Raw genomic sequence first — 19,859 nt, 5'->3', positions numbered from 1 at the left:
AATTTGGTGTGTCCTGATTTTGGATGGTTCAGCTGTTAATGTGAAATACTAGCAATTAAAACATCGCTGCAGTGCATACTTAATTTATTATTTTAATTAGGGAAACTTTGAACATTAAACAATTATTCTGGAGAGAAAGGAGGTTGCTCAGAGCCTTTACAGGCAAAAATACTGATATTGGAAAATTGAAACCCCCTTCAAAACAGAAATGAGGATTTACTGTGATCCATTAGCTACTTATAGTAGCCACGGGTGAGCTGCAACACTTTGAAAGGTTCAGATTCAGTCTGGATACTTACATAAAACATGAGCTTCATTCTGCAATAATGAGCTAATGGTGTATCTGAGTGATAATGGTTAGACCCGCCTCCATCCAGCGTGGGAGCCTTGTTGCTACTGGCCTTCTTGTGCAAAATCCTTTCATCTCTGTGCAGAGCAGCCAGCACAGACCCATATGCCAGCAACATCCATCGTAAGTCCTCAAAAGGGTTATGTGAGTCTTAAGTGGTGCATGCAGGGGTCTTTTTCTGGCCCTACTGCAAAGAGATGAATTTCACCCAGAGTAAAATGCCAGGCTACTTAATGCTGCCTAAACTCCAGGATATATATCTGCCAGGGTTGGAAAGAGGCATGTTATGGGTTGTGACTTCTTCCATGAGCCCCAACCCCAGCATACCCTTTCCTGCTCTGCAGAGACTACCCTCCTACCCCCCACAGATTTGGACTGGAGTGGTTTCTGCAGGCACATTGGGACAGACACCACAAAGAAGGACATCTGATCCCCGCTTCTGTGTCATCCAACCTCCTCCAGTAATGGAGGTAGAGGGGAGAAAATTTAGGCCATGATTGAAGTCTCTCTGTCAGGTTGTTCTAGCTAGGAGTTACAACAGGTTAGAGAAAAAAAAATAATTTAATTCCACAGTCACTTTGAACATGCTAAATGGTCATCAGTTTGGATTTTAGTCTCCTGTCAGGTGCATATAAGCTTATCATTGTTCCTGGAATTGAGAAAAGTAGGATCTGCTTGCATTGAAACACATTTCCCTAACCCTAACTAGTTTTTATGCCATTTTCACTTTCAGACAGATATGAACACTAAAATTTTATTTTCCAAGCATCAAAAGGGCTGATGCCGCCAAGGAGGTGAATCCATTAAGTCCTCAAACAATTTTCTCTATCATTTTACTGTTTTCTGAATAAGAAATAAGGTATGAAAGGCATGTAGTTATCAGCAGATAATCACCCTCCTGGGCATTACAAGTCACAGAGAAATGGACCTTACAAAATGTCATCAACCAGCTGAAATGCTGGCTTGGTTTTACAAATTGTGCAATGATGCTTTATTACGATTAATGTCAGATACAGGAAAGTTTAAAGCTTTAGGTTATGTATGTAGGCTAATGAGAGGGGAAAGCTTTGAGCAAGGAAGAGGAATAAAAGCAGAATTTGTGCATCCAAAATACACAAGCCTGCAGACTTGCATACCTCCCTTTTCTGGAGGAAAGTATTGGCTATATATAGCTCACCTTTATTTTAGTGAAGAGAAAAAACCCAGTCATAAATCCACTTAGTTTTCATGCTTAAATTGTGGTTTCACAAAAAGAAAAAGAGTACTTGTGGCACCTTAGAGACTAACAAATTTATTTGAGCATAAGCTTTCGTGAGCTACAGCTCACTTCATTGGATGCATTCGGTGGAAAATACAGTGGGGAGATTTATATACACACACAGAGAACATGAAACAATGGGTTTTATCATACACACTGTAAGGAGAGTGATCACTTAAGATGAGCTATTACCAGCGGTGTGGGGGAGGAAAACCTTTTATGAGTGATAATCAAGGTGGGCCATTTCCAGCAGTTAACAAGAACGTCTGAGGAACAGTGGGGAGTGGAGTGGGGGGGAAAAATAACATGGGGAAATAGTTTTACTTTGTGTAATGACCCATCCACTCCCAGTCTCTATTCAAGCCTAAGTTAATTGTATCCAGTTTGCAAATTAATTCCAATTCAGTAGTCTCTTGCTGGAGTCTGTTTTTGAAGGTTTTTTATTGAAGGATAGCCACTCTCAGGTCTGTAATCGAGTGACCGGAGAGATTGAAGTGTTCTCCGACTGGTTTTTGAATGTTATAATTCTTGACATCTGATTTGTGTCCATTTATTCTTTTACGTAGAGACTGTCCAGTTTGACCAATGTACATGGCAGAGGGGCATTGCTGGCACATGATGGCATATATCACATTGGTAGATGCGCAGGTGAACGAGCCTCTGATAGTGTGGCTGATGTGATTAGGCCCTATGATGGCTTTCTCACGAAAGCTTATGCTCAAATAAATTTGTTAGTCTCTAAGGTGCCACAAGTACTCCTTTTCTTTTTATGAATACAGACTAACATGGCTACTACTCTGAAAACTGTGCTTTGTTTGCATTTCCTAGCATTTAAAGTGAGGAAATGCAGATGTCTTATGGGAAGACATGATAATTATCATTTTCTGTAAATGGAGAGACAACCTCACAGCTTCCATTTAAAAAAAAACAGAACTATTCATATAGTTGGAATTTGACTGTAATTTTCACATTTTAGCACCACAGGAACAAACAATAAAAGCATTCTTTTTCTGCTGACAACACTCTTTTGTTTTGCTTTTTCCTTTTTAATAGGAATTAGCTTCAGGAGCAGATGCATCAACTGACAGAGAAAAACCTATGCCTTGTGTCTGCATTTTAGCTATAAGAAAAGGAGTACTTGTGGCACCCTAGAGACTAACCAATTTATTTGAGCATAAGCTTTCATGAGCTACAGCTCACTCCATCGGACGCACCCGGTGGAAAACACAGAGGGGAGATCTACATACACACACAGAGAACATGAAACAATGGGTTTTATCATACACACTGCAAGGAGAGTGACCACCTAAGATGAGCCATCACCAGCAGCAGGGGGGGAGGGAGGAAAACCTTTCATGGCGACAAGCAAGGCAGGCCACTCCAGCAGTCAACAAGAACATCTGAGGAACAGTGGGGGCTGGGGTGGGGTGGGGGGGAGAAACAACACGGGGAAATAGCTTTACCCTGTGCAATGACTCATCCATTCCCAGTCTCCACCCAAGCCTAAGTTAATTGTATCCAGTTTGCAAACCAACTCCAATTCTGCCATGTACATTGGTCGAACTGGACAGTCTCTACGTAAAAGAATAAATGGACACAAATCAGACGTCAAGAATTATAACATTCGAAAGCCAGTTGGAGAGCACGTCAGTCTCTCTGGTCACTCGATTGCAGACCTTGGGGTGGCTGTTCTTCAACAAGAAAACTTCGAGAACAGGCTCCAACGGGAGACTGCGGAATTGGAGTTGGTTTGCAAACTGGACACAATTAACTTAGGCTTGGGTGGAGACTGGGAATGGATGAGTCATTGCACAGGGTAAAGTTATTTCCCCGTGTTGTTTCTCCCCCCTACCCCACCCCACTCCCCACTGTTCCTCAGATGTTCTTGTTGACTGCTGGAGGTGGCCTGCCTTGCTTGTCACCATGAAAGGTTTTCCTCCCTCCCCCCCGCTGCTGGTGATGGCTCATCTTAGGTGGTCACTCTCCTTGCAGTGTGTATGATAAAACCCACTGTTTCATGTTCTCTGTATGTGTATGTAGATCTCCCCTCTGTGTTTTCCACCGGGTGCGTCCGATAGAGTGAGCTGTAGCTCACGAAAGCTTATGCTCAAATAAATTGGTTAGTCTCTAGGGTGCCACAAGTACTCCTTTTCTTTTTGCGAATACAGACTAACACGGCTGCTACTCTGAAACCTGTCATTTTAGCTATGTTTTTTTCCCCCTCATAGTCATTTGTGTGTGTGTTTTTTTCTCTCGAGGGGTGCTCAGATACTATGATGACAGGAAAAGCTACATTAATACCTAGATAAATAAAGTGGGAGCTGTAGAGACTTAATCTTACTCTATTGATTAACAGAAAAAACAGTGGAAATGCAATCTTCATCCACCCTGATGAGAATACGGATGAGAGGGTAGTTTGGTCTCCATCCTCATCCAGCACTTGATCCCTTGAAGTCAATGACAAGACATCCCAAGAGAAAAAGAATGTACTAGGACTTTTGAAGGGAAATCAGGAGATTTGGATTCAAGTCCCTGCTCTGCCACAGACTTTCTGTGTGATCTTGGCAAAACCACAATTAATCTCTGTCACGCTGTTCCCCCATCTATAAAGGGGGATGGATGATAGTACTTCTTTTCTCTATGGATCTCACATGCCCTCCACCACTGTAACATCTGAGTGCAGCTCAAGCTTTAACATATTTATCTTCACAACCCTCCGTTATAGGGAAGTGCTATATCCCCCTTTTACAGATTAGGAACTGAGATGTAGGGACCCAGATCCACAAAGGGATTTAGAGATTACAATGCTGAGCAATATCTAACTTTTAGGAGCCTAGAAAAATCACAGGAACAACACTGCTATCCACAAAGCCTCAGTTAGGAACCTAGGCTACCTACACAATGGATGGGGAGATATGTGCCTAAGAATGATATCCACAAAAGACAGAACATGAGATGGGAATTGCCTAAGCAATGGGAGATGCTGATGAGAAGGGCGTTTACTAAGCCACACCCTGCTGATGGAAATAGGCGTTGAAGATTGGGCTGCAGTGATCTACAACCAGGAATCCCTCCTCTGGAGTCTGGTGGCTTGGGCACCTAACTCATTTCTTGGGAGAATGAGCTAGGCATCTGCCTTGCTCTACACAAGCGAGCCAAAGGAGGAAGTGATGCCCAGGCTATATCTTTTAATCCAATAGTGAGAGCTCTCACCTGGGACATGGAACACCTGGGTGTAATTTCCCCCTCTACATGTGGGGAAAGAAAGGATTTGAACACTGTGGTTAAACAATGAAGGAGTCACTGAACCAGAGAGACGGCAAGAACGACTCTGAAGCTTGATGGTTTGGGCACTGAGGTGGGAGATCCAAGGTCCAGACCTTGCATGCAAGTTTGGTGGATGATCACATATCTTCCCTCACTTTGTGGATTGCTCTGAGGGTTAGATGAGAGATAGGTGTCTGGACGCTTAAAGAGAGGCAACCGTGTGTGTGCCCAATGACAGAAGCTTAGGCACAAAGGAAACTTTTACTGCCAAAACTTAGCTGCTGAGTGAATTTAGGCACCTAAGTGGAAGTTTTGCAGATCGCAGTGGAGCCTAAAACTGGGACTTGGGCACCTAAGTACCTTTGTGGATCTGGGCCAGAGAGAAACTATGTGATTTCTCATGGTCACACAGGTAACTTATGACCGAGGAAGGAACTGAATCCAAAGTGCTACACTAACAACTAGACCATCCTTCTCCAACTCTTTCACTCTGTTTTCTAGTGAGAGTGTAAGCCCTATGGGGAAGGCACTACCTCTTACTGTCTGGTTGTTTAGTAACCAGTGTACCATGTCAGCTGGGGACTCTAGGCGTTGCCATTGTACAAATAAATTAAATAATATGATTTGGTTCAGGCCCTCAATCATTGATCTCTCTGTGGAGAGTGCCTACAAAGGGAAAATTAGAGTCAAGGCCAATGTGAACATCCTGGCCACTAGTAACTGGATTGAGACTACCAAACTCATTTTGAAATGGCCACTGAACAGCCATTAAATTACACTAAATTTTGGTCACTTCCAACCTGCTCTGGATTTGAACCAAAAACAACAAGGAGTCCGGTGGCATCTTGAAGACTAACAAATTTATTTGAGCATAAGCTTTCGTGGGTAAAAATTCCCGCTTCCTCAAATGCATGGAGTAAAAATTACAGATGCAGACATAAATATACTGACACATGAACAGAAGGGAGTTACCTTACAAGTGGAGAACCAGTGATGACAGGGCCAATTCAATCAGGGTGGATGTAGTCCACTCCCAACAATAAATGAGAAGGTGTCAATTCCAGGAGAGGCAAAGCTGCTTCTGTAATGAGCCAGCCACTCCCAGTCCCTATTCAAGCCCAAATTAATGGTGTTAAATTTGCAAATGAATTTTAGTTCTGCTGTTTCTCTTTGAAGTCTGTTTCTGAAGTTTTTTTGTTCAAGTATAGCTACTTTCAAATCTGTTATAGAATGTCCAGGAAGATTGAAGTGTTCTCCCACTGGCTTTTGTATGTTACCATTCCTGAGGTCCAATTTGTGTCCATTTATTCTTTTGAACCAGTAACTTTTTATCCCATCACCAATTCCGCAGGTTCTCCATGCCCCAGCTCATGTTTTAATGTACTTTCTGTGCCTTGATTTCAAGGTAGTGGGGACACTGATCATTTAAAGTCTTTCTAGCAAGATTTTGCCAATGCCTTTTTCGCCATTACTAGTCTTTGAATTCATTTGGAACGTGAAATTTGAAATTTTCTAGACTTGTCACTTGATTTTTTTCTTGTGCTTCCCTGTCTTTTGTCATGCTATGAAAGTTTAGGAATAAACCAAGAAAACAACATTTCCTCAACACCACCATCACAATCCATCTCTGGAATACTGCCAAACTAAATGTGTTGAGAGCAAATTACTTTAGTGTCATTGGAAAGTTGTATCTTAAAGCGAGTCAAGGCAGACCAAAACAACCAACCTGTTGAGAGAGGTACGGCCAATATGCCCGATTACAGCAGGCAGCCATCAATTTCACAACACCGAACTAGACTGAAAATCTCCGAGGCTGTTTAAACTCTGAATAACAGAACCCACCTTCTTGGAATACTGAGTGTTCACTGATGAAGTTACATTTTGGAGGGCATTCAGCCAAAAAAGTTCAATTTAAGCTCTTTATTATTTCAAAGCATTTAGATGAGATTATGATAAATTATAGGTTCAAGGATATTGGAGTAACCTGGAAAAGCAGAGGATGAAGAGAAACCCTATGAGACAAAACCACTTGAATAACTTGTTGGGTAGCCAAACCTCAGTGGAGAATTTGTGTTGTACACTTAAACAGTTTCCACCAGGCTAGCAAGCTAAGGGATTTAAGAGTAGGGAAGACAAAACGACAAACAACTGCCAGAAAAGATAGCTTATAGGAAGCATATTAGTATGTTCACTTATGTCTGTTGAAAAAAAGAGTAAAAGGAATGTGCAGGCATTAGAACACACTGTAGCAGCTCAGGATGGTCCAACCCTGCATCCCTTGCTCACAGGAAGCCAACAGAAATATTGTTAATAAATATTGTTGAACCCAATAGAAATACTTGAGTAAGGGCTAGAAGATCCAGCCTTAAATTAAGATTTCTGCCCATTTTCCTGTCTTAATGGGTGAGACAGTACTACAGAAGCTGGTACCATATTTATGTGCAAAGTGCTAGATTGTGTATTCTTATCTAGCTCACGAAAGCTTATGCTCAAATAAATTTGTTAGTCTCTAAGGTGCCACAAGTACTCCTTTTCTTTTTGCGAATACAGACTAACACGGCTGCTACTCCTGTCCCAGCAATGCCCCTCTGCCATGTACATTGGTCAAACTGGACAGTTTCTACGTAAAAGAATAAACGGACACAAATCAGACGTCAAGAATTATAACATTCAAAAACCAGTCGGAGAACACTTCAATCTCTCTGGTCACTCGATTACAGACCTGAGAGTGGCTAATCTTCAACAAAAAACCTTCAAAAATAGACTCCAACGAGAGACTGCTGAATTGGAATTAATTTGCAAACTGGATACAATTAATTTAGGCTTGAATAGAGACTGGGAGTGGATGGGTCATTACACAAAGTAAAACTATTTTCCCATGTTATTTCCCCCCCCACCCCCCACTGTTCCTCAAACATTCCTGTTAACTGCTGGAAATGGCCCACCTTGATTATCACCACAAAAGGTTTTCTTCCTTCCCCCCACCCTCCCTACCTGCCAGTAATAGCTCATCTTAAGTGATCACTCTCCTTACAGTGTGTATGGTAATACCCATTGTTTCATGTTCTCTGTGTGTGTATAAAATCTCCCACTGTATTTTCCACTGAATGCATCCGATGAAGTGAGCTGTAGCTCACGAAAGCTTATGCTCAAATAAATTTGTTAGTCTCTAAGGTGCCACAAGTACTCCTTTTCTTTTTGCGAATACAGACTAACATGGCTGCTACTCTGAAACCTGTAAATATTTTACACTGCATTTGCTACAAAGAAGTAATGATGAAGATGGTACTAAATCTGGAGGAGTCTTGAGTCTCTTAGCATACCTCAATTAATACAACAGATGGTCTCCATTAAAAATCAACTCACAGAGTGTGATATTTTAGTTTAAAATTTTGTAAATCTGAGAAATGATAAAATGCCATTATTTGCCATCTTATATCCCCAGCACATGGTATTCCAATAGAACTCTCTCACTGTCTCTTGTGTTAAAGGTTCTTAATGCTGGTTGTAAATTGCTCTCCTGCAGTGTACACAGTCCTGGTGATGTTTCTTCTCTTTTTTTTTTTTAACTGCTGTGATTCAGTAACATTAGAACTGTAGGATTATGGAACTGCAGATACACAAAACGGTACTTTAAACTGAGAAAATTATTTCTATATCTGATTTCCCGCTCTGCTTTGTTTCTCAGTTTGGTTTTGTAACCCATGCTTGTCAATGGTCCCACAGCTGGTCTTTGGAAGGTGGGGATGCTTATTTCCTCAACCACAAGCAGCACGCCAGTCCATTAGAAAGATTTTCCAATACCTCAAGTATAGGCATTAGGTTATTATTTGACTGTGCGATTAAACTGTCCATCAAGAGACAAGTTCTCTTAAACTCATTAACTGTGACCGGTGTCTCATCATGCATTTCCTCTATTTAGCTTAGATTTTCCAAATTCGTGATGGAATCCTGTTTCACTCCTATAGGGACACCTCCTGCCCACACCTCACCTCTTGGGCCCAGAAAGTACTCAAATGCAGCTGAGTTACTACAATTCCACTGCTCAATGAGGGCAGGCTTCAAAGAGACTGAGCATGGAGATTTCACACACCTTGTACTCTGCAAGGCAGTGCTGTGCAGCAACTCTTACTCAAGTAAAGTGGAGGGGAGGTTGTAGAGAACCTCCTAGGGTGGAGAAGTGGTATACGGTCAATGAGTCCACAGCTAGGTGCATCCGTTTGTCAAAAGTCTCATGTGCAAGGTGGCAGAGAGGCCGTGGCCAATATTACAGTCCCTGTGCATGGAAGCAGTTGCATGATGCTCTGCATCTTGTAGGTCAGGGCAGGATAAATAACAGGAAGGTGTAAACTGAAGTGTAAAGATTAGCCATGGGATATGGCTCAATGTTTTAAATTGTAACTGGGAAAATTCTACTCTATGTTATGTGAAATAATGCAATATGTATTTTGTATCATCTTAGGAAAAATATGTACCTTTGGGTTTAGGAGCTGCTGTTGTCTAATTCTAATTTGAGCTAGGCAGGGGAGAAGAATGTCTTTTTCTCAAGCCTTATCTACCCTAAGAAAATGTGCACAATTTAACTAAAGTGATTTAATTACACCAACCTAAACCCTTAAAGTGCACAGACTACACAAGAACCCATTAGAATTTATAGTGGCACACCTCAAAGTAAGCCTTTCATGTAGGCAAGGCCTTAGACAGAACCAGCTTCCACTCTCACTGACATCAAAATTCCCATTGTCTTTAATAGCAACAGGATAGAGCCTATCCATTGGGGAAAACAGAGAGCTGAAAGTGCACAATTATATGGAATTGACTTTGTCCTTTAAGGGGTAAAATGCAATTCAATTATGCCAAACCAAAAGGTTGGCAATTTGTCCTCAGGTAGAAAATATGAGAACCAAGCATGACAGAGAGAGAAGTAAATCCACTGTTCTCCTTGGAAAAGCGTACGACTTTGTCATAAAGTTTTGAAAGAAATTTTTTTATCCTGCATCAGTTTACTGTGGGATGTTGAATGGAATATTCTGACTTCTCCACTCCATGCACAGGAAATCTGTATTTGTACTATGTGTTCTAAACTGATAGAAATCAGGGCTGTATGCTAAGGCTAAACACCACTTGGCCTCCAGTATATACGAAGACAGTGCTATTTTAAAACATCTGCTGGTCATGGTCTATTCTAGGGCAAAATATGACCATGGAACTGTTTTAGCTCACTTGCCTAAAACCTACTTATTTTCCTAGTGTGAACAAGCCCTCCATTTTATCATTCACCAGATAAGCGATGAAGCGCTAAAACACATTTACATAACAAACAACCCCCAGATTGTTTCTTTACATAGGGTAGCATCTCAGGCCCAGAACCTCAAAGGTATTTAGGTGCCTAATTCCCGTGGGTCTCAGCCAGAAAGGGAGCACACCATAACAGTCTTATAATGTATTGTTTACAGAACAGACACCCTAAGTTCAGGATTCACTCTGAAGGGACAAGAGTTAGGGTCACAGTTGGTTTGTTTTGCTTTTACCACTGTTTATTTTCATTACTGAGTGATTTAGGGCAGCATTATCACAGTTAAACTCCAAAATGCTGGCTCCAAATGATTGCTGGATTTAACATATCTTCCATAGAACAGCGGATCTTGAACAACCCCTCTATAGCTGCTAATCCTTCATAAATACAATGATGGAAAACTCAGAGCTAGATATATGATAGATATAATGATGGAAAACTCAGAGTAGATAATAATGCAATTCTCTATCCACACATATAAGACAGCATCTCTAAGGAGGTCCTGTTTAGAAAGATGCCTCTCCAATGGAACATAAAAAGTCAGCTCATAGGAAGTTCTATTAAAAACTATTATACTATCTGTAATGTGCCAAATTCTGCTACTATCACACACCAATGTAAAGTCAGTGGAGTTTATTTGGATTTAAAGGTGCATTAGAAGAACCAAGACCAATAATTTCTGTTTTTCTCTTCTCATTAGAACACGTTCTCAGCTGATGTAAATCAGCATAGTTCCATTAACTCCTATCATCACTCATGTGACTAATAAAATAGACCATTGAGTAATCAGTGGAGCCAGGCTGATTTACACCAGCTGAGATTCTGACCTCTAATTTCCTTTATTAAATATATTTGCAAATGAAGACTTGTTGCCTGGACAATCATTTGTTCCTGCTGCTCCTACAGAACCACAAATGAATTTGCTGTTTATTGCATCATAATAATCTACATAGCAACTACCAATGATGTAGCAGGCACATGATTATGATTTTATAAAGGACAATAAGCAGAAGCAGCAGCACTTTTAAGAAACACAAATCCTATTACAGCAATATGACCTGGCTCTGGTATTAGCTGGACAGGGCAGAACTTACTTATGTATTGCTATGCTAACTAGAGTGAAATGCAAACCAGAAATCAAAATCTAAAACAGACCTGTGGATTTCACAGGCCAGGGCTGTCTCTATAAGGGTCCTGAACTGGAATCCCCAACCCAAACAACTATGAACTTGGGGGAAATTTGGATCTGAACCTCACAGTTTCAGTTTCAGTCCCTTTCTAATATTACTGTAACCATGTGCTCTTGTGGGATACATTCTAAGCACAGGAAACAGCTGATGTCCAAAAAGATCTAGATTTTAGTTTAGAAATATATTGTTAGAGAACAACAGAAGGGCACAAATATTTCAAAAATACCAAGCTCTAGTTTTCTAACATGTGGGATATCCCCAGCCCTTAGAAAGGTAGGAGTCCAATACTTTCCCTAGGAGCTACTCCCTAATTGCCTAGTCACAGCTCAGCTCTCAGGGAGTGTGGAGGTTTCACCCTCTGATAAGAGCCTTTCCCAGCATGCTTGTTTCAGAGCTGATCCTTTAAATGCAGGAGAGAGAAGCAGCTGCAGGCCTAAGGCTGCCATTTTGTATCTGAATGATGGGTTATCTCCCATCCCTCAAATCAGTGAGTATTCTTGGTTCTTATTGTGCTTTTCTGTTTTGTTTATTCCTGAGAAGGCAGTACAACCCTCTCAGTCATTGCTCTTGCAAAGAAGCCCCTGAAGTAAAAGACTGCTTTCACAGTACAATGCTGCTTTTCTGGTCTAAATTGCAATGTATTAAATCAATTTCCACACTAATATCTCAAGAAGGAAAACAGAAACTATACTGTTATTCCTGAAGAATCATTTTTTAACAGAAGGTCTCCATAAGTTGTCAATGGGCTGGTCTTTAATGTTTGCTAAAATGTGGTCTTGCTGAAAGGGGCCCTTTTAAACCTCTGAGCACAGACACCTCTTTCCCTCATTACATTACATGTAACTCTTCAGGTGTGACTTACCCATCAGTCCTCTTTCTAAGCGAGCTGTGTCAGTGATGGTTGATAAACCAGCTACAGTATGTGATTTCATTTAGTCGAGATGGTTTTGCAGAGCAGCCTTGGGTCTGTGCCCAAGGTCAGTTCCAAGTTGCCTATCAATTAGGACCTTATTTTGCTTCACTCCATCAGTGCCTGCAGTTCAGGGATTCCAGAGAGGCTTGCTGCATTCCTCTGGTGTTGAAAATGTACTAAACTACAGTATCAGCTTGTTGAGTCCAGCACAGTAAATTGATTGTTAAATAGGGCTCTGCTTTGATTGATATGTTATGCTTTGGTGTGGTTGTTTTAAAAAATGTTTATTGCTTTAACAGGCATTTAGTTAAGTGAGCTGTATTATGCTATATTGATGGATGTATGGCTAAGATGTATGTCAGCAAATTCATTTCTTCCCGTGTTGCCGTTCAACAAATGTGTCAGTCTGGCTTCCTTATCCATGTGGACCAGATGTACAGAACTGCGCCCCAATCAAACCTAATGACATTTTCTTTTTCAATCCTAATTCAAGAAAGGGACAAAAATTAACTGCTCGTCAATCCAGACTCAGTTTCCTGCAGTCCCTCTTCCCTCAAAATCTCCAGTGGTAACCCTCACTGAGTTCAGTGGGTGCTTTGGGTATGCAAGGATCTGGCCTATGATTAGCAGTGTTCCCAGTCTCCGTGGGGGAGATCCTGCAATAAGAAAAAGAAAAGCGGCACAAGCTACAGAGGAAGAAATGGGACATTTTAAAGGGTCCAAAAGTGCCACTTAATCTCATGTTTCTTCTATATCTGCTCGTTTTTGCTTTGTTTAAGGCAGAATTGATTCCCTTTTGTTTCTGAAGGGGTGGAAAAGCAGTCTGAAAGGGGGAATATATATATACGGAAATATGGTAAGATGCTATGGAACCGTTAAAGCAATGGAGAACCCAACTATCTTTTATTGATTTTTGTCCCAAGTTTGGGTTCCTAGTCAGTGCATTAATAGTCCAGTTACAGGAGGTTCTGTTCTTTTGACCTGCACAGTTTTAGGATCTGGTCCTGCCTTCACTGAACTTAATAGCAAAACTCCTACTGGCTTCAGTGAGAGAAGGATTAGACTCGATGTATTATCCTTTCAGAAAGAGCTTTAACTGCCTTCTGTCCTATGCTTGTAGGATATGATTTTTAGAAGTTCTGAATGCCCACTTCACGTGAAGTCAATGGGAGCCACAAGATCTGAAAATCAGGCCTATGCTGTGAAATATTTGCTTGAACCCATATTGTTGAAAGTGAACAAGTTATAAAATATAGGGGGAGCCTGAGTTTCACAATGTGATGAACACCTATAACCACACTAACCGTTTGTTAGATGCGTCAGTGTTCTTATCAGAGTGTCCCAAATTCCATTAAGTCACCCACACTTGAAAACTGGGCTTTGTGTGTACACAGTAGGTGAAAATAGCCTTTTAGAGTCCTGCTATTTAAAAATACCAGCATGCACAGAGTCTGGACAAACTGACTGTGCAGTGTAAGATTTGTTGTCCAGAAAGTCTAATTCAGTTTTTCTATGATCAAAACTCCTTTCAGGTATTATCTATTTTATTATTTTGAGTCATTGTGTGACTTAAAGAACTGGTGTATGTGATTTACACCATTTTTTCTGGGAAAAAAACCCAAACTGTATCCAAACTGTTGGTATGCCAGCCAAACTTCAGCCTGCTGTGATATGCTGCCTGAAAATTAAACTGTGGATTAGGATGGAAAGCATGACAGAACCTTAAGTATAGTGTTGCAATGCAGCACTGGTATAGATGTGGTGAAGAAAGAGGCCAATTTTTATCAGTAGAGTGATGTCCTTTGTATGCATAAGTAACCACTAATTGGAGAGATTCTGATCTTTTTTATTTCTTCAGCAAATATATAGCTTTTGCTTATATATTTTTAGATTAGTGACACTCTTACTTTGGTTTTGGAGTATTGTCACTACAGTAAAATACTTAGGGATAATGAAATCATGGCAGCCACATAGCTTCTATGGATGAATGGGTTTTGGACTACTGTGGACAAAAAAATCCATCATGTACTGATATTGGAACTCAAGCCAAAACAGTTTTCAGACAGGAAAGTATTCTAGTTTGTATATCATTATCTGCTAATTCTCTAAGCAAAGGGAAGTGTCATGTGAACACTGAATCATAATCCCCAAATCACTGGTAATTCTGTGCCCTTTCATTCTTGTGATATTGTTCTTCATAATTTATTTTCTTTGCCAGGTTGCAGTCATTTACTGTGTCTCTTCTCAGTTGCCAGTTCTCAGTAGGCCACATTGTCTTCGTACTAGTTCTCCCCATCTTTTCATGACTCCTGACCCGTCCTTTAGAATATAGCTGGATTCACACACAAACACCCCATTAACTAAGGTACTCACAGGTGGAATAATTTGTTTATGCTGCCTCTCTATTTCCCAACTATTAGGATTTTAGAAGATTGACACTCTTGACTTCTAAGTTTTGCTCAAATCAAGGTATTCTAAGCCTGTTTTAAATGATTTCTACAATATTGAAAATGTTACTTTAAAATATTTTTTTTAAAAAATCCAGTTATTAGAACACGACATTTACGCATAGAATGTTTGTGCTGGGACAAAGGAATAGGTATACATTTTCCTAAACAGGGTACAACTAAGAGTAATAGGATGCAACTTAATATAGGAAACAGTAAGCTGAAAATCATCAAAGGACCAAAAACATCCCTATCCACTGACGGGATGTCCAAGAAAACCCTAAAGATCACCTTTCAGATCTTGTCTCAAACCATTCTCCCCAAAGATAGGCATGAGAAATGTCCCCCACCCCACCCCAATGCTGCAGTTTCCTGGGATCCATGGAGAAGGGACCTCCTCACACACTTATTGCTGCTTTGCCTTCTTTCCCACCCCTACTACCCCTCCTGGCAGTGTTGAGCTACGCTGCCACTGGCAGAGTCCCCTGTAACACTGTAGTAGCCAACACCCAGCAAGAGTTAGCAACAAGCAGCCATGTGTCCCTATTGGGTCTGTGATCAGAAATCCATAGTGCCAGCAGGAGATGCTGATATGGAAAGTATCTGGCCCCCGTGTTTCACTAATGTGTGCCACTCCCCAGAGGAGATGGAGTTTTAGCACAGGAGCTTCCATGGTTTCCAAAAGTGGGAGAAGAGATTAGGTTGGTTAAGTCTCTCCTGACTTTGTATCTGCTAGCCTTTGTTTCCCACAGAGCTTTAGGGGATGGCTTGGTCCTAATTTCCTACTGAAGAGCTCTACTGGACTATGGAATCACTTACTAGTGGAAACTGTGAAAGCCCCATCACATGAGAAAAATAAAATTAGACTGGACAAAGTGCTTCAGAATTGTAGGGAACAAATCCTTCAGAGAGAGAGAGAGAGAGAGAGAGAGAGAGAGAGAGTGTGTGTGTGTGTGTGTGTGTACACTGACTTTCAGAACCTATTGAGCAACTGGCCACACTAAACATGGCTGCTTGCCTTCTCCCCGTGGGGAAGTAAAGGGAAGAGAAGGCATCTCCGAGGGGAGAAGATCCCATATGCGACAATATTACAATCAAGCTTTTTTTTTTTAAAAATTGGTTTAAAAGAAATAAGCAATTGATTCATGCAGGCAGAAACTTGAAAAGGGAATCACATTAGTGGTCTGAACCCCACCCATAAAGCTAGATCACGGCACAGAATTGTAGATGACTAAAGTTCTTATTCTCTTCCATTTATGTTGTCATTGTCTCTCGGGACAAAGCATGTTGGAATGCAGGAAACAAAGCAACAGAGACAGAAATTATTGTGGTTAAGCTTACAACTATATACTGTAGATGTAAAATATTGTCTTATGTAAGAAAAAATCTATACTGAAATTACATTGATAAATATACATAACACTCTTGAAAGATAAGTATTCTGTATGCTGGTCAATAAACCCCTTTCCATTAGGGATGCCTGAGCCTGGTCATGTTTGGGGTTTTGCAGAACCACTGGTGGTTTTATTTCCCTTCAAAATTTTGGTTACATGGAACTTTTTTGTGTGGCACAAAACATTTTTCCTCTGTAATTTAAACCATTATATTCCAAGGAAAAGAATTAAAAAGCCATCTAATTCTAATGAAATTGAAGCCTGTGCTTTTGCAAAACAAAAAAATCTTGTATTTGGAATAAAATTCTTGTTCTGTTTCTAGAACTACTAAAGGTTGCAAAACAGAAAAGCATGCGGCAGCCAGAACTTGTGCTTTACCAGAGCCAGACTCTATATCTCAGTTGTGCTCTAAATCTTGGCTCTATTGTTTTCAAACAGGTTCCTAATTTGGTAAAATGAGTTTGATTCATAGATACTAAGGTCAGAAGGAACCATTCTGATCATCTAGTCCGACCTCCTGCACAGCGCAGGCCACAGAATCTCACCCACCCACTCCTGTGAAAAACCTCACCCATGTCTGAGCTATTGAAGTCCTTAAATCATGGTTTAAAGACTTCAAGGAGCAGAGAAGCCTCCCTCAAGTCAACCATGCCCTATGCTACAGAGGAAGGCGAAAAACCTCCAGGGCCTCTCCAATCTGCCCTGGAGGAAAATTCCTTCCCCACCCCAAATATGGCAATCAGCTAAATCTTGAGCATATGGGCAAGATTCACCAGCCAGATACTACAGAAAATTCTTTCCTGCGTAACTCAGATCCCATCCATCTAATATCCCATCTCAGGGGATTAGTCCTATTTATCCTGAATATTTAAAGATCAATTACTTACAAAATCCCATTATCCCATCATACCATCTCCTCCATAAACTTATCAAGTAGAATCTTAAAACCAGATAGATCTTTTGCCCCCACTGCTTCCCTTGGAAGGCTATTCCAGAACTTCACTCCTCTGATGGTTAAAAACCTTCAGTTCTCCGTGCTGTACTTTTCATGCTGCCAGGCTTGAAGATATAGGCTGGCCTATTGCTTTGAAATCTTGCATAAGTTTTCCCTAGGGACATCAAAGAAGGAAAAAGAAACATAACATGGCAGCCTATTCTATTCCTTTTGCATCATGATCCACAACAGATGAGGCTTGCCCATAAAAATAGAATGTGGGAACTGATTATTATATGAATTGTGGTAGCACCAAGGAGCCCTCGCTATTGACCAGGATCCCATTGAGCTAGGAGCTGTACAAACACAGGACAGAAAGATGGTTGAAGGTTGGGCCTTAATACTCCAGCTTCTCCAGCCTGTAAGTGAAGAACCTATAACACTGTAAAAATAAGTATTTAAGCTTTATAGTTCTATAAATGACAGCAAGAAGATAAAAGTGTGGGTTGAACCCAGGAGATGCTACAAACACTGGAAAAGGAACAAGACTCAGACTGGCTTCAAGGAGTGCCAGGACAGAAGAGGGTATTGTACTCCAGCAGAAAAGGCTAATTGCCTCTTTAAACATGTGTGAGCAGAGAATGGACATGAAGAAGGACCATTTCATTTGATTGGAAGCCTCTAATAATATCAAAAGCCCCGTGAGAAAATACAGAGTTTCAGGTAATGTGAGATGCAGTCTGAGCAGTTTCCTGCATTAACACTGCTGTGGAGACCAGGAAGTAGGGTCACCTTCAGTTAGTGATGGGTAATCCGTGTCAGGCACTTTGGAAAAACAAGAGGTGAAAGAAACTAAAACCAAAGGTACAGGTAATTAACTGTAATAGAAGTTCCTTGTACCCTGCAGTGAAGTATTAGGGCTCAAAGAGCTCAGGTGCTGATCTCAATTTTATCTGAACATCTTGATTCTACAAAATTGGGATGCAAATTTTTGGATTACAACTTCTCCTCTTGCAGTTACTCGTACTCATACACTTTAAGATAAGAAGGGACCATTGTGATCATCTAGTCTGACCTCCTGCACATTGCAGACCACAGAACCTTGACAACCACTTCTGCAATAGACCCATATCCTCTCACTGAGTTACTGACGGACACACCTCTGCAGAGATGTACTATGAATTCTGTTTTCATGCTAGCTCTATTCATCGACTGGTATATCCTGGTTCTAATCATTCTGGAAATACCACAAGAACAGCCTCTGTCATAGTATTTTGTTAGGGAATAGATAAAACTCTCATGATTTGGATTGGATAATAATTAACAGAAGTGGACAGGTACCAGAAAAATATTGATTGTGATATCTATAAAGATTGTTGAACACTGGAGGGGGAGAAAAGTTGCTTCTCTAATAAATTATTTTGGAAAATGGCAACATTTGAAAAATATCTTCAATAAACAGTATTCAACCAGCTCTGATATTCCAGAATTCTGTCACTCAAAATATTTTTGGACATGGACACACACCCACCCCTTGAACTCCCGTCCCCATTATAAATAATATCCAGATGAAAACATCTACCTCTCCTTGGGCCTGTATGAAATTAGTCATCTTTTTTTGAAGACTGGGGACTTGAGGTTTGCAAGCCAAATTTTCTCTCCCCAATCACTCTAAGGATCAGGGAGTCTGGGCTGGCCACAGACCCATTTCTGAAAATTCTGTAATTGTTAGAAAGGCCAGCATTGAAATCCCTAATCGCTATCCCTACCCCCTTAGAGTAAGAGGAGATGACTGAAAGACTTGCTAGAGAGCTTAACCTTCACGCCTTGTCCCCTGAAACCCAGAGAAGGAAGCTTGTGGGGGCAGTAGGATAGCTGCTAAGGCATTCTTTACTCCCCTCAGGAGAAAGGGAACTTTAGGCAGCTGTTATACGAGAACCCTCAATCCCCTCCCTCTGTCTCTGAGATCATATGGGAGGTGTGCCCAGTCAAGCAGAACTATAAGCAATTAGCGAGCAATTTTTGGCTCTGCCTGGCCAACTGGGATCCTAGCACAGGTTTGCTGCCGAGAACAGCAGACTAAGGAATGGTCAAGATGAATATCCAGCAGCAGAATATTTTTGGAATGATATTTACAAATATTTGACAGGGAAATATGGCCGATAGTCAGGTTCTTTGGCAAGTCCACTGTACAATTCACCCATTCTTAATATGTTTAGTACTTCTGTTTTCAGTCCTGATCCGAAACAGTGACAGAAGTGGGGCACCCATTTCAAAGTCTTTCTCTGTATGGAAAAGTTAATCAAATGTTGACACCTGAAAGGGGTTAAGTTTGGGGTTTGTTTGAACTTTGAGCGAAGGTTCACTTCTGTTATTTTATCCAATTGAGCAGAACCATGCTGGCCCACCAGATAGTCCAGAGCAGTGGTTCTCAACCTGCAGCCCAATCAGCACATAGCTGTGGCCCATGTGACATCCTCAGGGCCATACAGGTAGTATGGGATGAGGCCCACAATGGTAAATAGGTTGAAACCCACTGGTCCAGAGTTAGGGCACAGGACTAGAAACCAGGAGATCCATGTTCTCTTACGGGCTCTAGCACAGACTTCCTGTGAGATACTGGCCAAGTTCTAATCACTCTGTGCCTCAGTTTGCCCGCCTTACAGCTTATATCCACCTTCTTCACAAGGTTATTGTGAGGCTACTTTAATTCACATCTGTAAAATGCTTCAAGATCCTCAGAGGGACGGAGCTGCCAAAGTGCAGATTATTATTATACAGCTCCATTTTTACAGCAGGAATTTTTCAGTA

The 19,859-nt window shown here is 41.0% G+C and overlaps 1 protein-coding gene across 2 annotated transcripts in view; it reads right to left on the bottom strand.

The window, feature by feature from the left end:
* Nucleotides 1-19,859, bottom strand: part of SMOC2 (SPARC related modular calcium binding 2) — a 191,993-nt gene that overhangs the window by 134,127 nt on the left and 38,007 nt on the right. The window lies entirely within an intron of this gene.

The sequence above is a fragment of the Dermochelys coriacea genome, chromosome 3 (genome assembly GCF_009764565.3).
Source record: "Dermochelys coriacea isolate rDerCor1 chromosome 3, rDerCor1.pri.v4, whole genome shotgun sequence".
NCBI classification, from domain to species: Eukaryota; Metazoa; Chordata; order Testudines; family Dermochelyidae; genus Dermochelys; species Dermochelys coriacea.
The sequence above is the reverse complement of the archived record's forward strand: the minus strand, read 5'-3'. Positions and strand labels throughout refer to the sequence as shown.